Genomic DNA, 19,825 nt, shown 5'->3' with positions numbered 1-19,825 from the left:
CACAGTGTAGACAGGCCTTGGTCGAATCTCTGACTTTCCCAAGGAAAGAGTCCTGATGGCTACCAGGAGCCTGAGATACTAGAGACAAGGCTGTGGCTGTCCCAACACATGGCAAGTGGGGACTCTGGAGGGTTGGATGGTGAGAGGATAAGTGTCTTCTAACTGCATGTGAAATCCTGCCAGGGGCGACCATCCAAATATATGGCCATTTGGAAGAAACTCAGGAGAGGCCAGAGGAAACCGAAGGAACTGGTGAGTGTATATGCCTGAGGCCAGACACTTCGAGGAGGAGTGGAGGGGACTCCCACAGCCCAGCCAACCTGTTGGCCCACTCCCTGAATTCCCCATCACACCTGGCCTCCGTCCACTTGGCATGTTGCCAGAGTCAACATGTGGAGCTGCAGCCACCCCAGTGGCAGGTGATGGGCTGGGCTACACAGCTTGCACATCTGTCAAGGGTCAGCCCAGGAATGAAACAGACCCAGAGTGATTCCCACATGCAGGGCTGAGGCCTTGGGTTGGGCTTGAAGGGTGGATCATTGGGGGAATGAGCTTGTGTATCACAAGATCTTCCTGGTGGCTGGCTCCATGGGGATGGGGTAAATGTGGGGAGGCCAGGGAGGAGCCTAAGAGGACCCTTCTGATCTTTCTCCACCCACTGCCACAGGACTATCCCGAGGGCACGGTCCCTCACCTGGGCACCATCCTCACACACCTGGCCTCACTGCAAAAAGACAAGGACTCCAAGAATGTGAGTGAGCAGGGGGCTCAGGGCTGGGAAATCACATTGGGGAAAAGAGTGTCTTGCTGACCTTGACCCTTTGACCTCCAGCAAGAGACCCAGTCCTCCCCAGCCCCAGGGTGCCAAGCACCACAGCCATCCCACCTGCTGATTCCCCAAGCTTCCATAACCCAATGTTGCTGATGACTTGGGGACATTTCTCAGTGGGTGGTAAGGGAGGGTGAGAATGTGACACCAGGTCTTTAAGGTGACAAAGCCTATGGGGTTAGCGTGGCCTTGTCACTGGAAGCCTGGGTGAACTCAATGTCCAGAGACAGTTGAGCAGTCAGATCCCTGTCCTGAGACCCCAGGGACTCCTTGCCCTAGACTGAGAGCAACCCTGGTCCAGGTGTGGACCCATGCTGCCCTCTGCCGGCCTGAATTGGGGGCACAAAGTGACCAGGCTGCCTTCAATGTGGAAGCCCCATTTTCCAAACACATTGGCTCTTTGATTTTCAGGGCACTTGGATATCCATGAAACAAAGACGAGAGGTGAGAAGATGAAGCCTTCCACCACAGGGAGGCTAACTGTGCAGGCCCCTGAGGTCCTTCCTTGCCTCTGAAGATGGCCATATTTGGTACAGAGGATAGGACATGGGGTCCTGAGGGGGCATCTAGGACAGCTTCCTGGGGGTGGGCACTGCATCCTGGCAGAAAAATGAGGAGAACACTGAGTGTGAGACAGAGAGAGGAGAGTAAGCCCAGGTAAAGACCCCAGGGTAGGCCTGGCCTACCCTGCTCTGGTCTACGCCCATCATTTTCCTGGCCTTTCTCTCAACCAGGAGTTCAAGGTGATGTCCCTCATCAAGGAACTGCAGGGCACGTGTCACGAGCTCCATGTGGTTCCTGAGGTGAACTTTGTGTCATGGTTCACCAATCTGAAACGTCTCAGTGAAACTGAATGGTGAGCTGCAGTGGATCCTGGGGGCAGCAAACATGGGGATGTCCAGAACCAACCTTGACAGCCTGTATCCTGAGGCAGCATCGCACTGGGGCCCATGGAAGGCAGGGTGCAGGGGCTCCTGAGTCCCCAGGCTTCCTGGGAGGGAGCCCCAGTGTGGAGCCTGCTATCCTCACAGCCACTTCCTGTCTTAGTGCCAAGCTGTCTATGGAGCTGGAGCCTCCCGTCAGGGCAGGCTTCCTGGACAGGAACCCCAGGTGGAGCCCTCTCATGAGGAAGCCCTCAAGACAGTGAGTGCCTGGGCCCACTGGGCAAGGGAATCACAAGGGTCTGCATGGTGGCATAGCGAACCCGAGAAACTGGCCCCGGCATCCCACCTACTTCCACACAGCCACCTTGTGCTTAGGCTGTGTGTCCTGAGCTCTGCCCAGCTCACTTTCTTCATTGGGCTCACATGGTGGCCCTCAGAGCACTGGGCAGATGGGCTACTTGGAAGGGAGCAGAATAATGAAGGCTACCTCAGGCATGGGGGTGGGAGGGCAGTGGGGTCTGGGGCAGCCATGTGTGCTCAGGGAGTCCCTGGAATTAAGACAGCCTCTCCGTTCAGTCTCCAGGCTCCTACCAGACAGCTCAGCAGAGATGGCAGCTCCCAGTTGAAGACAAGTGACCGGCTCCGCAGTGGGACTAGCAGCGCTCCACCCACCGTGCAGCTGGGTTACTCACCCCGTCCTTACTGCCACTGCTATCGTTTGTACCAGTCTGCCCCAAACATCTACAGGTCAAAGATACGTCAAGAATACGATGGAATCTTGCCACTCCTGAGCCCCCAGACCTTCAGGACAGTTGGCCAGGAGGAGATAACCTAAGCTGCATCTCTTCACCCCAGATGCCTGCATACACTCATTGGTGTAGATTTGAACAGAAGAAAATACCAACTTCCAGTGCATCCTGGCAAACACAGTGTGTGAAGCGCAAAGCCTCAAATGTCATGGTTTACCAATAAAGGAGGGTGGGTGGGTGGGTGATTTAGATTAAAATGTTGAGTTAAAACACACCTAGTCCATTTAAACCATTTTTCTATGAGAGCAAGGTTTTGTAGGTTTTAAGTTAATGGTAGAGACTCAAACATATCCAATTCTAAGATGATATCTTCTCAGGCTTTGAAGTCATGTCTTGCAGAGTATGGAAGAACAGGTCCCCCACCCCTTGTGCTCTGTTTCGGCGAGGCTTGTTCTCCACCCAACAAGTAGCTTTGTCTTTAAAAGCTTGGTGCAAGCTGTTTCAGGTTGCTGGTCTTTGAGACAGGAGTCTCTTATGCCTTCCCAGGCCTTTCAATAAGGACACCAAAATTCGATCTCTCAGAACATGGCTTCTCTGATAAGTTATTAAGTTTCAAATTCTCCTTCCTTGGGATTTCATCGAGATAAAATAATTCTTCGAAGATACAATCTACCACAGCTCACAAAAGCATAACTGGAACGGTCCTATCGAAATATGGATACTGGATCTACATAACCTAATCTTGATATCTTAATAGAAGCTAGTAGCTGATGATGACTTTCTGAGAACTCTAGAGGTGATGGAGGACATTTTTTGGATTGCAGATGTGTCATGATTGTAATAGGGAGGTCAGATGTGGCCAGCACCATCAGTGACTGCAGAGGGGTGTCAGATTGACTCCAGCTCAGATTAGAGCAGAAGCCAACTCTATCTTTGTCGGGACCCCTTTCACCCTCGCGCGTGTTCCGCCCCGTCCTTCTGGGCAGAAAGCTGGAGTGCAGCCCAATGTGCAAACCTTGGTGGTGTGTAGTCGCGAGACGCCCCTCCTCCCCTCACACACTTAAAGAACAACTCGGGAGTCAGGCGGGCGTTTCGGGGTAAGCTGGAACTTCCACGGGCTTAACTCAGCGGAGGGGTTTATATAACAGTAATGGAGGCAGGAAAGGGAGGGACCTGGAGTCCCTAGCTCAGATTAGCCTGGCGCTAATCACAGTGATGTCATGGAGCTTCCCTCAGAGGCAGAGATCACAGCTCACAGAACCGCCTCCTTGGGCTCCACTTGGCACCATTATGATATCTATGTGCTCCAAGCCAGTTGGGAGGTGGGGCTGGTTTGGGCCACCTTTCCAGTTCCAGAGGGGAGTGGGGGGGTGGTGGGGGTGGGGAAGTTAGGAGTGGTTAACAGCCATGAAGCCTCAGGGCAGGAGAAGAGGCAGGCCTCTCCGGACTGGACTGCCCCTTAAAGGTATAGCCAGAGCCCAACACATCTTCACTAATATCTCCCTCACCCTATCCAGGGAAGTTCCCCTTAATTATGATAAATTACGTAAATTGACCATCTGAGGCCTGGGAGGTTCAAGGGAACCTGTGCCCTCCCATGAGTGGGCATATCCACCTGATGTCAAATCCATGCGGCAATTCTAACTAGAATGATAGGTTGGTCCAAACATACTATGAGATAGACTGTAACTCTATTGGCCACCTGCGTGCAGCCTAGCATTCTGTAAGTGCTGTATCCTCACCAGTTTACAAAAACCTGTTGAGTTTTTCTTTCCCCATTCTGTCTTATTTACCCAGTGTTTGCTTTGCTTACGTATAACACTTTTCTCGTGCTGGTTATGTGGTTTCTGCCTTGTGCTAACTGCATTCAGGGCTGTAGGTCTTTGGGAAAGGAATCTACCCGCAGTCACCAACATTCTAATAAAGATTCCCAATTCAAACTTTGAAGATGTGGCTTCTCTGTTTCCCCTGGTTGAATCCCTGTGTAACATAACACTATTAGGAAATACTATGTATCACCTCAGTGAAACAGTGTAGAGCCTTCTGACCTAAAAAGTGAAGGCATGTTGCCCTCATTGATACATGCCAATTATAGGAAGAGGAGTTCTAATCATTGTTCTAAACAGTTTCAAGAGGGAGCAGGGGGCTTGGGAATGTGGCTTAGTGATAGAGTGCTCGCCTAGCATGCATGAAGCCCTGGATTCAATTCCTCAGCACAATATACACAGAAAAAGCCAGAAGTAGCACTGTGGCTCAAGTGATAGAGGGCTAGCCTTGAGCAAAAAGAAGCCAGGGACAGTGCTTAGGTCCTGAGTCCAAGCCCCAGGACTGGCCAAAACAACAATAATAAAATCAGGAATTAAATTTAAAAAAAAAGAAAGCCGGAGCAAGAATTGTTAAGTCCATAAACAAAGGAATGAGTCTGATAAGATGCAAAAGTTAAGTAGAGCTTTATTTTGCACCAAACATCAAGAAAGAACTGACCGGCCAGGACTACTCCTGAACAGGAGCACCCTGACTCAATCTTACAGGCTAACTTTATAGGGAAAAAACACAAACCACAGGGCTATGCCTGACCTTTGATCACAATCATACTAGGAGAATTTCACCATGGCACTGTTGCTGTTACCTAGTTGATTGTTAATTATTTTTAAAATCACCTATTGTGACTTCACTGCCAGGAGCCAGCCCAGGTGTCTGGAAATGATTGCCGCTCCCTTTTGGGGCAGTTCCGCACTCTTGATGTTCTGGTTTGTGCTCAATTCGAGCAAAACTACATCAGCCAGGGTGACTCTGAGTTCATTCTAGGTTGGGGTCAAAATGGAGTCAGCTGGGCTTTTAGACTGGCCCCTTCAGAGCCATTCCCAATTCCTTTGACTTCATAAAAGCAGAATTTCTCTGGACAAAACCGCAGTATACCAAACTCCAACCATGACAAGGAAGGAAAGTAGGGCTTGTGGTCCTAGAATCGTGCACAGAACAGTGGCAAAGGGACACCAGCAGGAGATCAAGAGAGGATAACAACATCCAGCAGGTCCTCATCTCTTAACCTGGGAATGCAGTAGTTTCAACATTCCACAGGAATTCATTGAGTACATATTTCCATACCAATGGGATAAAGGAGAACCCCAGAGGGTCATCTCAATGGACAGTGGAGGAAGATTCACACAGTCAGTGCAACTTCCAAACAGGATGAAAACATTCCCTGAAGCAGGAGAGGAAAGAATTTCTCTAACCTGACCTCATTTGTGATTAAGATTGTGTGAAAGCCAGATCTCCAGTGCCATTTGCCAAGGCTGGCATCAAACTGCAATTCTCTCAATCTCTAGCATCTTAGTGAAGTAAGAGGATGCTGGATCTCCCGGTGCCATCTTGGCCACATGGTGGATAGGGAATAGGGTTTAACTGGTGCTGTCTTCATGGTGAAAGAAGGAGAAGTCCCACCTCCCAGGTGATGGGTGTGGCCCTGCAAACCAGTGCCTTGGAAGACTCTCAGTTTCCTGTGACCCTGCCCTGTGACCTGACCCTATCTTGGGGTCAGACAGCTCAGAAGCCATTAAGCCAGGCCTCCTGTGCTGTGTCCCATCTCCTGGCTCTCCCCCGATCAAAATGGCCTCCCACTTCATCAACCCACTGGTGCTGATCAGGGCTGTTGGCATTGTTTTTCTGCTGTCATGGCTCAGTTTTTTTTAACAATGTTAAGTATATTCATGGGCTGCAGGTCTGTGACAGGAGTCTTCCTGCAGGGAGCAGCTTTTTAATAGACTCCCAATCTGACCTCTCAAAATGTGGCTTCACTGTATCTTGCCTACTGGACTGACTTTACATTAGCAGTCCCTGCTACCTGGTCACAGAACACATCCTGCCTCTGTCCTATAAGCTATGGTAGCAAAATAACTGATTTGATTAAGTCCTGCCTGGATCCTCATTGAAGACATTGTTTTGAGTATCTACAGATACCACATTAGAATGACCTCATAGTATTGAAAGGGAAAAGAAATCAAGTCACAAGGAAGACAAAGTCTGACCAATCTTTGATTCTGACAAGAATGGCTTTGTCCTGATAGCATTATAGTCTTCACTGCAATTATTTTCATTAAAACAGTTCCATCAAGACCCTTAGCTACCAATGACTATTCTTTAGTTACAGATATTCAGGCCAAACTTTGTTTTTGATTCAGAGCCCAGGTATAGGAGAAAAGAGTTCCTCAAGTCCACATGTTAGTTTACACATGAGAGGAAATGATTTTGCTTAGGACACTTTTCCCCTCGCAAAATATCCTATGTGAAACTATTAATACAGGATATAAAGCTGCTAGTTTTTGTTTGGAATGGTTTGCTATAGGAGATAAGAAGCAGAATTCCCTTTTTTAGTTTTATCTGTAGAAACTAAAGATTCTGAAGATGTTCACAAATAAAGAAAGGGGGAAACATGTAGCCTTCTGAATTAGGAGACCATGACCAGGCCAGGATGCCAACACTGCTGTCTTCATCTAGGCACCGGTTGAGCAGCTACTGGGGACCACGGTCTCTACCAAGTCCTTCCTGCCTTCCCTGAGCTCTTTCCTACACTGGGGAGGTGGACATTGGTACCCCATCTTGCTGAGGAGAAAGTTGTGCCCCTGCCAGCTCACCCACCATGCCACAAGCTGAAGTGCTTTGGCAAGAAAATACACAGTTGTCAGGCTCAGGAGGCAAGGGTTGCAAAGGCTGAGGGTGCAGGTGCTTATTGTGCAACTCCTCTTTCTCATTCATACTGTGGCTCTGCAGTCTCCGTTTAGCATCCTGAAGCCCTGAGAAGCTCACCTCCACTATATATCCTTGTTCCCTCATTATAAGTATGAGTGAATCATTACAAGTTAGATGCATGTACGATGAACCATATTAAAGCAATGAAAACTGAAGCATCTAGTTAAACTTTTTGTTTTCTTTTTGTGGGTATGTATGCTGGTCCTGGGACTTGAACTCGGGGCCTAAGCACTGTCTCTTAGCTTTTTTGCTCAAAGCTAGCACTCTAGCACTTGAAACACGGCTCGACTCTCAGCTTTTCTGGTGGCTAATTGGAGATGTCTCACCTTATCCTGCCCAGGCTGGCTGGACACCAAGGTTCTCAGAACTTGGCCTTCTGAGATGCTAGGGTTACAGTTGTGAGCCACTGGCACCAGGCTGAAGCTAAATTTGAATAGCCACTGCATGATATTCCTGCATAGTCTGGTTAATGCTTTGCCTACGTAAAATTTTCCAAAGGTACTGTGTTTTGACTACATAAGCCTGGCTTTCTTTCAATTAGAGAAGGAAACAGGTGGGGAAGTGATATGAGAATCACCCCAATTGTCACCAGGCTGCCATATGGCACTTTTTGTCCTTGGATGGTTCACTGATGATTCATGAATTATCTACCAGAACAGTGCTATTCATCTTCATAGACACAAAACTGTCAATTGATTTTGGAAGGCTCCAGTGTTATAATACAAGTATGAAAAACTACGTTGATAAAATACCCAGAGTTTCCACATTGACATTAGCCTGTCTTCCTGTTATTATTACATTTTTGTTTGGTTTGGTTGCCAGTCCTGGGGCTTGAAGTCTGGGCCTGGGAGCTGTCCCTGAGCTCCTTTTTCTCAAGGCTATCACTCTACCACTTGGGCCACAGCCCTACTTCAGACCTTTCTGTGATTAATTGGAGATAAGAGTCTCATGGGCTTTATTGCCTAGGCTGCCTTTGAACTGTGATCCTCAGATCTCAGCCTTCTGAATAGCTAGGATTACAGGCGTGAGCACCTAGCTGTTATTATTATTTTCCAGACAAGTTTTACTATATAGCTAAAGCTGTCCTCAAAAAGATTTTCCTGCCTAGGCCTCTTAAGTACTGAGGATCTTACATGAAAAGAAAAATGAAACAGTGTAATATACATCATCTGGTTTATAAGGATTTGCATAGAGACCCCTAATTTTTTTTTTCTTTTTTTTGCCAGTTCTGGGCCTTGGACTCAGGGCCTGAGCACTGTCCCTAGTTTCTTTTTGCTCAAGGCTAGCCCTCTGCCACTTGAGCCACAGCGCCACTTCTGGCCATTTTCTATATATGTGGTGCTGGGGAATCAAACCCAGGGCTTCAAGTATATGAGGCAAGCACTCTTGCCACTAGGCCATATTCCCAGCCCGAGACCCCTAATCTTATTCTCCTGTTTTTATTGTTGTTGTGTTTGCCATAAGTAGTCTTACTGTTTAAAGTTCTTGTGCTTCTCTGGCACTATCTTCTGGTATTAAATTATTTCTTCAAAGCTTACTGAATTCAACCACAGCTTCCCAGGATACATTACATCAGCTCCAGCTAAGAAAATGCCTTACAGGTTCTGTTTCCCACCTGTGGTCATTATTAGGAAAGACTGCATGGGTCTCTCATGTGCCAACTTGTTTGCCATCCTCTAGACAACACATGAAATTCTCAGCTTTCATTAATATCACCAGAGGGAAAATGGGCTTGTCTAAGACATTTTGAAGTGTTTCCTTGATAGCTTTAAGCTTCAAGTCACCAGTACAAATCCATCATATTTGTCCTGAGGGAGAAAGATCAGAGGGGAAGACTTATATATACCTGCATCCTGAACATTCTTCCAATAGCTTGAAGAATAAAAGAAAAATCACAGTGAAATCTTTGCTTTAAAAGTATCAGCACTGAAAAGTTTTATGGTAATAAATTAAGGGGAGAGACTGAATTTAATTTTCCCAAAATATGAAGCAATAATTTTCACATGAAATTTCAAAACATATGATAAAAGTTCTTTAGCAATTGATGAATAAGGCTAGAGATCTAATCCAAAGAGAAAATAACACCACATAAATAGCACAAATGCACTGTGCATACTTGCATGTTATTTTAATTTATCTCTTTATAATTCCAGAATGTGGCTGAGAATTCTATCTCCATTAGCAGACAGGAAAATGAAGCTGAGAAGCCTTGATGTTACTATGACATAAGTGTAAGTCATCAAATTCCTAAAGTAATTAGAGCATGAAGTCAATGTGTAATGCATAGGAAAACAAAAGACATTCAAGTATAACTTGAATCTTTTTATGATTGAAACTTTTTTTTAAGTCACAGAGGTTTATCCACATCAGTATTGTAGTTGTTTAACAGGCTAACCAAACCTAACCTGTCTGTTTCTTCTGTGTCCTATTAATATCACAAAATGTGTCACTACCTGTTCAGTTTAGGTTTTTATCCTTTTTTTTTTTTTTTACAGAAGGGGCTTTTTATTTCTGCAACATCATTCCATACAAAAGCAATAGAAATGCAAGTCTTGACAAGTTTACAATTGAAAACTTCAACAGAAAATCTGTACACATTATCTTTTACATGGTAAATTAACTGGTCTTAAGAAATATGTTCTAAATTTGTGCCTTAACTCTTGAGTATTAAGATCTTGCATTATTTACAAGTTCCAAGTTAAGACTGCATAGCTAACATAAAACCCACTAATTTAACAATTCAGTTTAACTGACTTTTCAGAGCTCTGTATGGGGGGAGGGGGACATCCTACTTTGACATATTGATAAAAGGCTAGAAAGTTTTCAAAATCACTGTAACAGTCTGACTCAGAATTCTTTTGTCAGATACATACATAAAAGAATCTGACTCCAGACTGTTCCCATGAATATATGGTTGACAACCAACCCATCAAACAAGTGGCAACAGAAAGTCTGAAACATTAAGGAAACCAGCTGAAGTACACTTGGCAGTCTGACTTGGACATCAGCAGTTAAGTTTGTTGCAATATTGCTTCCTGGTTCAATGTTCCTTGCTTTAACTCCATTTACAACTTAAAACATGCATAACACACTATAAATAAAATGAACATTGCTTAAGAAAATAAGGCAAATATAACAAGTGATCATGAGATAATCTATTAACAGGCCATCAAGTACAAATGCACAGCACATGCTACTCCAGCCTTGACCTGGCCAGGGGGAGGAAATGCTCATGTGGTTGCTGCCAGATGGCAGTTAGCTCCTGGCTGACAAGTCTTTCAAGGGTTCCATTAAACAAGCTTCCAAATAAAATTCATCCTCCACTGGGCAGTCCAGATGTCTAACTTTGGTGGGTGTGCCGGAGTACACATCAAAGTTTTCCTGTGAGCTTGTTTGGGATTCAGAGCTGCTTTCTATGGATTCTGTCTCCATTTCTCCAAGGTCTACAGGGTGTATGTCTTGCAAATCACATCCTTCTTCAGCTGGAGGGTCCCAAAAATGCAGAGCCACCTTCCAGAGTTTAATCTGCTGGTCCCAAGACCGCCGGGAATACTTCTTAAACTTGTTGGGGGTCTTGGGATGAACTCCAGGTTGTCGAAGGTGTCTGGGCACCTCTTTGACGCAGCGGTCATAGGCGATGGTGTTCTTCCCATAGTTGATCTGCTTCTGTCTTCTCATCAAGACGCACTGGTCAGTCTCCACGTCAGCAGGCACAGCAGATGCAGACTCCTTTGAATCAGAGCTTCCTGATGACAATTTTCTCTCTCTTCCAAAGTCATTGACGAGGAGTTTCCTTTTGCATCTTCAATTTCTTTGTTAACTCTGGTCCTCATTTCATCTTCTTCAACTGCACCTGCCCAGTCTGAACATCTAGAACGGGGCTTAGGGCCTTCAGGAGTGGTAAAGCTCTCGGGCCTGTGGTCGGCGGCCAGGAGCTCGCCATCCTCGGCGTCTTCGGGCCTGGAGCGCCTCCCGTCGGCCCTGCCCTTCTGTCCAAGGCTCCATCTCCCGGAAGGCAGCAGGCTGGCACCGCTGTCGCAAGGGCTCTGGTACCGGGGAGGGCTTCATGGCTGGCCGGCCTTGGCGGCGGCGTCCGGGACGAGAATGGGACGGGACCAGATGGGACGGCGGGAGACACGAGCGTCCCGGAGCGGCGCCAGCTCTCGGTTTTTATCCTATTTCTATCACACTGCCTTCCTTAGTTAGCATTAGGACCAACTACACACCCAACAAAAACAAGACCTACCAAGGGCCTATATAAGATAGAAACGGATTGTATTCTAACCAAAAAGAAGCCAAGACATAGTCCAGTGAGTAGCTCAGTGTCAGGGGCTCTTCTCATCCTCATAGCCAGCCGTTCTGAACATGAACCTTCCATTTTAAAGTCAAGATGGCCGCCGGAGCTCTTGCCATCAACATTTGTTTCACAGCCATTAGAAAAGTCTGTGAAGCACACCTCAATTCTTTTAGCAACTCTTTCTAGCATTTCCATGCTTTGTACAAAGAGACACACACACATGCACACACGCTCACACACACACAAAGTGATTGTCAACAAACTTAGGAATCTCTCTCTCTGTAGAATGCCCAAATAGTAGTTTCTGTGCCTCTATTTCCAGTCTCTCTCCACTCCATGACTTCAGGATCTACACCTGTAATGAACTCTGCTTGTTTGCACCCAGCTGTGAATGCTGTCTCCACGTGTGGCCCTGCCACTGTTTGAGCATTGTGCATTTTCAGTCCAGAGACATAGGCCAGCACTCACTATCTAGCATGGCCTGGATTATCTGTTGTAGATCATACATCTTAGTCCCACATGCTGCAGGGATTGCAGCAGTCCATACACGGTGGTCCTCAGCCTGTTTGCTCAAAAGACTGACAGCCTATTGGCATTCCTCCTTTTCCACTGTGTCAGCAGATACTCTTTTTCTTTGATATAAAGAATAAAAGTTCTTCCACAAAGCATTAGAACTGTGGTACCTTCAATATCAAACAGGATTATAGTGACTTGCGCAGGCACTGGATAAGACCACAGGAATGGATCTGTTGGTAGGACAACCCAGGGCTGTCTTGGGCTCTGGAGAGCCTCAAAAAAGTCTTGGCGCTGTCAACAGTGAGTGGTCTGAAGTAGGTGGAAAAAGCCATCTGGCAGACCTGCTAGAAGGGATTGCCAAGTGTCCTGCACTCATGGTGCTCAGACTACCAGGGCAGGAAGGAGGGGCATCACCATTCGTTTTATTCTTTAATACACCCTAAAGATACAGTTAAAATAAGCAATATTGGTATTTCCTTCTTTTTACAGCAATAAAGAGCTTCATTACAATGTCCTACAGCTTTTAGAAATGAAAAATGAAGTTCATTCTCTTGTTCCTTCTGTTTCTTCATTCAACTAAAAATTCAGGGTGTTTTTCTAATATGGAAAATTGATAAAGCAGAAACTCTCAGTTTATATTTATTCAATGTATTTTAGAGGGCAGGAAAGCCATGGTGCCATTCCTCAAGCTCTTGTCTCTCTAACCCAGCTTATAACCTTAATGCAGACCACAATCATGCAGGTGTAGAAGTCTTGAGCTTGCCAGCCAGGTGAGGTCCTGTTACCTGGGGCACACCTCCACTTGCCAACACAGCTCGTGTTCAGTCAGCCAGGAAGAGAGCTAATGCAGGCACAGGCCAGAAAAGACCATGTTCTCTTGTACATTCCTAGTCACAAGGCACCAGCAGGCTGGTTTTCGCATGAAAACTAAGATTATCTTGGATTTTATAAGCCCTCTTCTGTATATTCCATGTGTCTCAAGAGGAAAATAAGACATGTATCGCAACCAGACCTCCATGATACACCATGCGACCCACAGTACACTTTCACATAAAGAGACATATCTTGTTCAAAGCAGGCAAAAGACAGTTCTGTATAAAAATCAAGTGTTCTGGCTGGGAATATGGCCTAGTGGCAAGAGTGGTTGCCTCATATACATGAAGCCCTGGGTTCGATTCCCCAGCACCACATATATACAAAATGGCCAGAAGTGGCCTGTGGCTCAAGGTGCAGAGTGCTACCCTTGAGCAAAAAGAAGCCAGGGACAGTGCTCAGGCCCTGAGTCCAAGGCCCAGGACTGGCCAAAAAAAAAAAAAAGTGTTCTGCAGTGAAGAGGATAATGAAGAGGATGCCAGTACAATATCTAGATGCCAGTGATCGGGATTTTCATTCCGTGATGTATTTAGACACATCATCTTCAGCATTCACATATTACAAAAAAATACCCGTCAAAATTAAAACCACCATTTACCAATAGAAAGGAGAAAATTGAGTTGTGACTGAGAATAGATAATTTATAAGATCAACAGATTTTAAAATGAGGCTGGGCATGTGGCTCAATGAGGGGTGGCATACACAACGACCTGGATTTGAGCCCCAGTCCTGAATTTTTTTTAGAAAAGGTGGGGGGTTGCACCCTTCCAGACTCCCAAAACCTTTTGCCTGTCCAATCAGAAATGCATGTCTACCATTCCCAATGACTCAACCTCTTTCCTACAGGTAAAACAGGGATACAAGCCTGGCTACACATCTCAATTATTGGGAGTTAAAATATTACCTAGCTACACCCCAGGCTGAATCAGAATTGCTAGGATTTGGAATCAGGAAAGGGAATGTTTACATACTTTACCAGATTGACTTAAATGTGCAAGAAACCCTGGCTGGAAGCCATGGCCAGCTGAAACCTGGCTCTCTCCTGCTGGCCTCTTTGGAGGTGACTGGCTTCTCTCTTAAACCCTTCTTCCCGTTAGGCCCAGAGACAGGGTTAGTGTTCTTGTTTCTCATTGCCACTTTTACCTGCCTCTCTAAAACTCTAGCTTTGAGAATCACATTATCAGACCACAACATCCCCTAAATTACTTGTTGTAGTGGTCAAGAGGACACCGCAACCTTAATCCTTACAGGATGGTCATGACATTCTCTCCAGCAGAACACATGAAGATATTGATAACCGTGTAGATGACCCTTGATATCATCCTCTCTGCCCATATTATAGTACTCCAGTTGGCTTGAGTTATTCATTCCCTCAGGCACACTCTAGTATCTGTCATTACCATTAAAATGGCTCTCTATAATCTCAATTTCTAGAATATCATTCTCCAACCAACCTTCCTTATCTCCTTTGGGGGCAGGGGATGTGAACTTAGGGCCTCATGCTCTTTCTCTCACTTAGCTTTTTTAATAAAGACTGGCACTCTACCACTGGTTAATTGGAAATAAAAGTTTCAAGGATTTGGCTGCCCAGACTGGCTTTGTACCATGCTCCTCAGATCTCAGCCTCCTAGGTAGCTAGGATTATAGGTGTGAACCATTAGCACCCATCATACCTTCATATTTTTAAACACCAGTCTTCCATCTGCTGACCCTACCCTGAATTCATTATCCTTCAACTAGCTTAAACTATGACCCACCAATTATTTTGCCTCCTCTTTCGCTATCAGCAGATAAATCCTACCATAAATCTAATCTGCACAAATAAATTTAGTTAGAGAAAGATTCTACATAGAACTGCTGACTGACCTCCTTGTACACTCAGGACCACAGACTCCAAATGGGCTTTCTATGTGGCCTTGTAATCACACACCAGTTCTCTTGTCTAATGATGAATGGATCACACCTTTTCCTTTCTTCTCATCTCCATATTCTTCCCACCCCTCAGACACAACAGATGACCTTATTTCTTTATAATTTTTGTTATTTATTTATTTATTCATGCATGCATGCCAGTCCTGGGGCTTGGACTCAGGGCCTGTGCACTGTCCCTGGCTTCTCTTTGCTCAAGGCTAGCACTCTGCCACTTGAGCCACAGTGCCACTTCTGGCCATTTTCTGTATATGTGGTGCTGAGGAATCCAACCAGGGCTTCATGTATATGAAGCAAGCACTCTTGTCACTAGGCCATATTCCCAGCCCCAAGATGACCTTATTTCTTAATTCACTGAAACAAGAGAAGCAATCAGACCTATCAGTTTCTCTACATCTGTGCCAAAGTTTACTAACCTTCCCTCTGCCACCATGGATAAAGAATCTGTGCTCTTACAGTGGTCAAACCCTCCACTATACACAGATCCTATTTTCTTTTCTTATTTGTTGGTCATAGGGCTTGAACTCACTGCTTAGGTGCTGTCTTGAGCTTTCTGGATCAAGGTTGGTGTTCTACCACTTTGAGCCACAGTGCTACTTCCAGTTTTCTGGTGGTTAATTGGAGATAACAGTCTCACAGACTTTCCTGCCCAGGTTGGCTTCAAACAGTGATCAAACCCCTCAAAGTACAGATGGTAACACTCCAACTGAAAGTCTTTAATGACCCCTAGTGATTCTCTCATCCTAACTCCTTCTTCCCAGCCCCTTACTCACTATTCCAATCATACCGCACTCCTGGTGGTGAACACATGCACAAGGGTCTGGTCATTTGCAGAGAATACTCTCTGCCTGGAATGTTCCTCCTCCCACCACTTATTAACATGGCCTGTGCTCACTCCTCTGTCCAGAGCACTTACTATCTGTGTGTACTCTCTATGCATTCTCTTGCCTGCTCATTTCCATTTCCCTTCACCAGACTACAAGATGTAGGACTTTGCTAGTCACTTAAACCGCAGCTAATCTTCTGAATAAATTATATATACACTCACTAGTAATTACAAAAATAAAACTAGGAGCAGCATGAAGTCATTACAGCAGTTCCTTCCCCTTTATTGGCTGGAGATGTATTCAAAGACCCAGTGAATGCCTGAAACTAGAGAGTACTGAACTTCATGTATACTGTTGTATACATGTATACTTTTGTTCATGTATAATGTTGTAACATACATACCTACCAGAAAAAGTGTACTCTATATATTAGGCACAATAAGAAATTAACAATAAAATACAATAATTATAATAAAATACCATAATAAAAAGTAATTTGCAATGAACAGTGTATTTCTGAAATTTTCCAATTAATATTTTCAGACCACAGCTGTCCATATAGAAAACTGCATAATTCAGAACTACAAATAAGGGAGAAAGAATGTATTTTTTTGTTTTGTTTTGGGGTTTGGGACTCAGGACTTGAGCACTGTCCCTGGCTTCTTTTTGCTGAAGGCTAGCACTCTGCCTCTTGAGCCAAGGTACCAGTTCTGGCTTTTTCTGTCTATGTGGTGCTGAGAAATTGAACTTAGGGCTTCATGCATGCTAGGCAAGCACTCTACTGCTAAACCACATTCCCAGCTTATTTTGTTTAAGGTTTTTTTTTTCTAAGTAGTAACTATCATGGGTGTGTTTTCTATTTCCTTCTAATACAGAGTCCAGTTTTCAAAGGATTTCACCTATTTACTATAGACAGATCCACTACTGAACAGCTTCCCCCTCAAAATGCCAACATTAAACAATATAGCTGTGGAATGTTTAAACTCAACATATCCTATGCAGAAGTCTCAAATGCTTTTGAAATCCTAACACCTAGTCAATTACCATAATGCACACTGTCATTTCAGAATCTGAACTACCTTGGAAGTCATTGACAGATGTATTTGAGAAATACATTGAAAGAAAAAATAGGCAGAAGGTAGGAATTCTTGAAGCATAATTAACTGGTCTTTTCAAATTTATAAATGGGAATGTGGGACTATATTAGGTATATTTTTGCTTTGTCCTTTTGACTTCTCATCTAGTATTTCTAAGTTAAATATATGAGTATATTTATATGAGTATCTTTATAAACTCTTTAAAGACAGGCAATGACTTAACTGATTCTCTAAGGTTTGGTAGGCTTGATCAAAATAAGTACCTAAATATTTATCACCATCTAGTGGTAACCTTGCTTTTTAAACTGGAAAAAAATAAGTAATGTGAAACGTTGAGACAGAAATGACAGTCCTAAATCAGTGAAAATTAACATTTTTGTGTGTGGCCCTGGATTTGGACCCAGGCGATCTGCTACTTGAGTTGTGCCTCCCACCCTTTTTGCTTTTGATGTATTTCTAATGGTGTCTCACTTTTTGCCCAATTTGAGAACCCAATCTTCCAATTTATACTTCCCATATAGTTGGGATGACAGATACTTCCCCACCACATGACCACATGAAGCTTTTTTTTTTTGCTGGTTGAGAAGAGATCTCACAATTTTTTTTGCAAGACTGACATTTGCTGAATGTAGACAGTGAATAAAATGTGTGTCTGTTAGCTCTGTCCTCAAATTATAATGAAACATTTCATGACAAGTGAGTACAACACAATAGAAAAGAACAGAAAAGAAGCCTCTGATTTGTCTCGTGGAGAAATTCTGTAGGCTTAGCTTCTGCCTTCCTGGATTTTTTTTTTAAATGTAGGAGAATCCATATAGAGAAGGGGGGGGGGAGGGAAAGACCTAAAATTATAGTGTAATACTCAATGTCCACACTGACTGGAGTCCCGTTTAAAGAACCAAGTGGAGTGGCCCATAGTCTAGAATTCACAAATACTGTGTTAGGAAATGAGAACCACACTGGGCTCTGCAACTAGGGTAAACACCTTCCACTGGGCACTCCGTGACCAACTGGGTGTTCTTGGCTACTGGAAAGGCAAAAGGGGATCCCAGAACTCACAGAAATTATAATACGATCCTCTCCACAGGAACTCTAGAGTCTACCCTGATAAATCCTGCCCATCTTATCTGCTATCACCCCTGCAAGATAAGGCTACAAAGAAAACCAAAGTATTTATGTACTTACAAGCAAAAATCCTTTTGTGTTTTAATTTTCTTTTTGGCAGTACTGGGGCAAGAATTCAAGTCATCAAAGGCAAGAATGATTTTGAGAGCACAAAATTACTCCCCTATTACAAAGGTTTTTTGGAGCCCCTTTCCTTCGGCTTAGACTCAGGGCCTGGGCCCTGTCCCTGAGGGCTTCTTTCTCTGAATGTCTTGGTCTCTGTCGGTCTCTCTCCCTGTCAAAGCTAGTACTCTACTACTTGAGCAACAGCGTCACTTCCAGCTTTTTGGTAGCTAATTGCAGATAAGTGTCTCCCAGACTTTCTGACCTGGGCTGGCTTCAAACACTGATCCTCAGATCTCAGCCTCCTATGTAGCTAAGACTACAGATGTGAGCCACCAGTGCCCAGCTCATATTTTTTTCTTTAAAAACACTTTTGTTACCTGGACATTGGTGGTGCCTGCCTGTAATACTAGCTACTCAGGAGGTTGAGATTTGTGGACTGCAGTTTGAAGCTAGACCACTAGGAAAGGCTGTGAGACAATAAACTACTCAGAAAAAGTTGGATGTGTCACTGTGACTCAACAGAGACTCAGAGACAGGGCCCAGGCCCTGAATTTAAGCCCCACAACCTGCAAAAAAAAAAAAAAAAGGCATTAAGTATGAAAGCAGTTTACATAATGAACTTGACTAAAAGAAAGTTTTCTCTTTTATAATGCTGGTGGGGAGTGAGATGGGGAAGCTCCATAGATGGTTAGGTATCTTGATTCCAAAGGCAATGGGGTTTGCAGTACAATTTTCCTTTCAGGTTTACACCTTGAGTCTATTTAAATTCTGCTTCAATCCTCTTACTGTGTTTTCCTTGGTTTTCAGGAGTTAATGAAAAGTCTATAAAGGAATATTCCAAATTCACTGGATAGAATGTAGGGAAATTTTACCTCTAAGAAAGGGAGATAGACTTAGACCAAATACAAATGCTTTCAATAATTTTTTAATTCTCTGTGGACTAAGCAGTATGCAATAAAATATTAAAAAGAAGAAATAGTCTAAGTGCTCATAATACCAGTTGGTACAAATGACTAAACAGAAAGATAAGCTAGGAATCAGTAGCTCATAGCTGTAGTCAAAGCTACTTATAAGTCTGAAATCTGAGGATTATGGTTCAAAGCCAGCCTCAGCATGAAAGCCCATGAGATTCTTAACTCCAATTAACCACCAAAAGGCTGGGAGTGGATCTGTGGCTCAAGTGGTAGAGTACTATCCTTGAGTGAAAAAGCTAAGGGACAGCACCCGGGCACTGAGTTCAACCCCAGTACCAGAATAATAATAAATAAACAAATAGACAGAAGGAATTACTCAAAATCAATCAATGAGTTCAATTATTATTATTTTTTGTGAATGATTGTATTTATTTGCCTTTGTAGTCTTCCCATCTCCATACCTCAATAAAACCTTTTTGGTATTGTTGCTGCTCTTGCTGGTAGTACTGAGGTTTGAACTCAGGGCCTTACTGCTTGAGCTATGCCCCCAGCTTTTTTATTTTCCAGTTGGGGTATCAAGTTTTTTTGGGTTTTTTTGCCCATAGCCAGTCTCACATAGTGATCCTCCCATCTGTCTCCAGAATAGCTGGGATTATAGGCCTATCACAATATCTGGCTTGTTTGTTCAGATGGGAACCTTGCTAACTTCTTTTTTTTTTTGTAAATTTTTTTATTAATTGAACATAAATTTTTTTACAAGGTGTTGTGCAAAGAGGGTGCAGTTACATAGTAGGGCAGTGTGTACATTTCTTGTGATATCTTATGACCTGTTTTTCCATCCCTTGTCTAGGTCAGGTAGACACATATGCAATATACAATGTATCAAGAACGTATACAGGGCTGGGGATATAGTCTAGTGGCAAGAGTGCCT

At 44.2% G+C, this 19,825-nt stretch overlaps 1 protein-coding gene and 2 pseudogenes across 3 annotated transcripts in view; 1 reads left to right on the top strand and 2 right to left on the bottom strand.

Annotated features, from left to right (window-relative positions):
• The window catches only part of LOC125346666 (biliverdin reductase A-like), a 109,915-nt gene that overhangs the window by 23,694 nt on the left and 66,396 nt on the right, over nt 1-19,825 (top strand). The window lies entirely within an intron of this gene.
• Nucleotides 9,825-11,703, bottom strand: LOC125342227 (annotated as a pseudogene).
• LOC125342218 lies at nt 11,741-13,052 on the bottom strand (annotated as a pseudogene).

This window comes from Perognathus longimembris, chromosome 2, assembly GCF_023159225.1.
Source record: "Perognathus longimembris pacificus isolate PPM17 chromosome 2, ASM2315922v1, whole genome shotgun sequence".
NCBI classification, from domain to species: Eukaryota; Metazoa; Chordata; class Mammalia; order Rodentia; family Heteromyidae; genus Perognathus; species Perognathus longimembris.
This window is presented reverse-complemented; position numbering and strand designations above follow the sequence as displayed.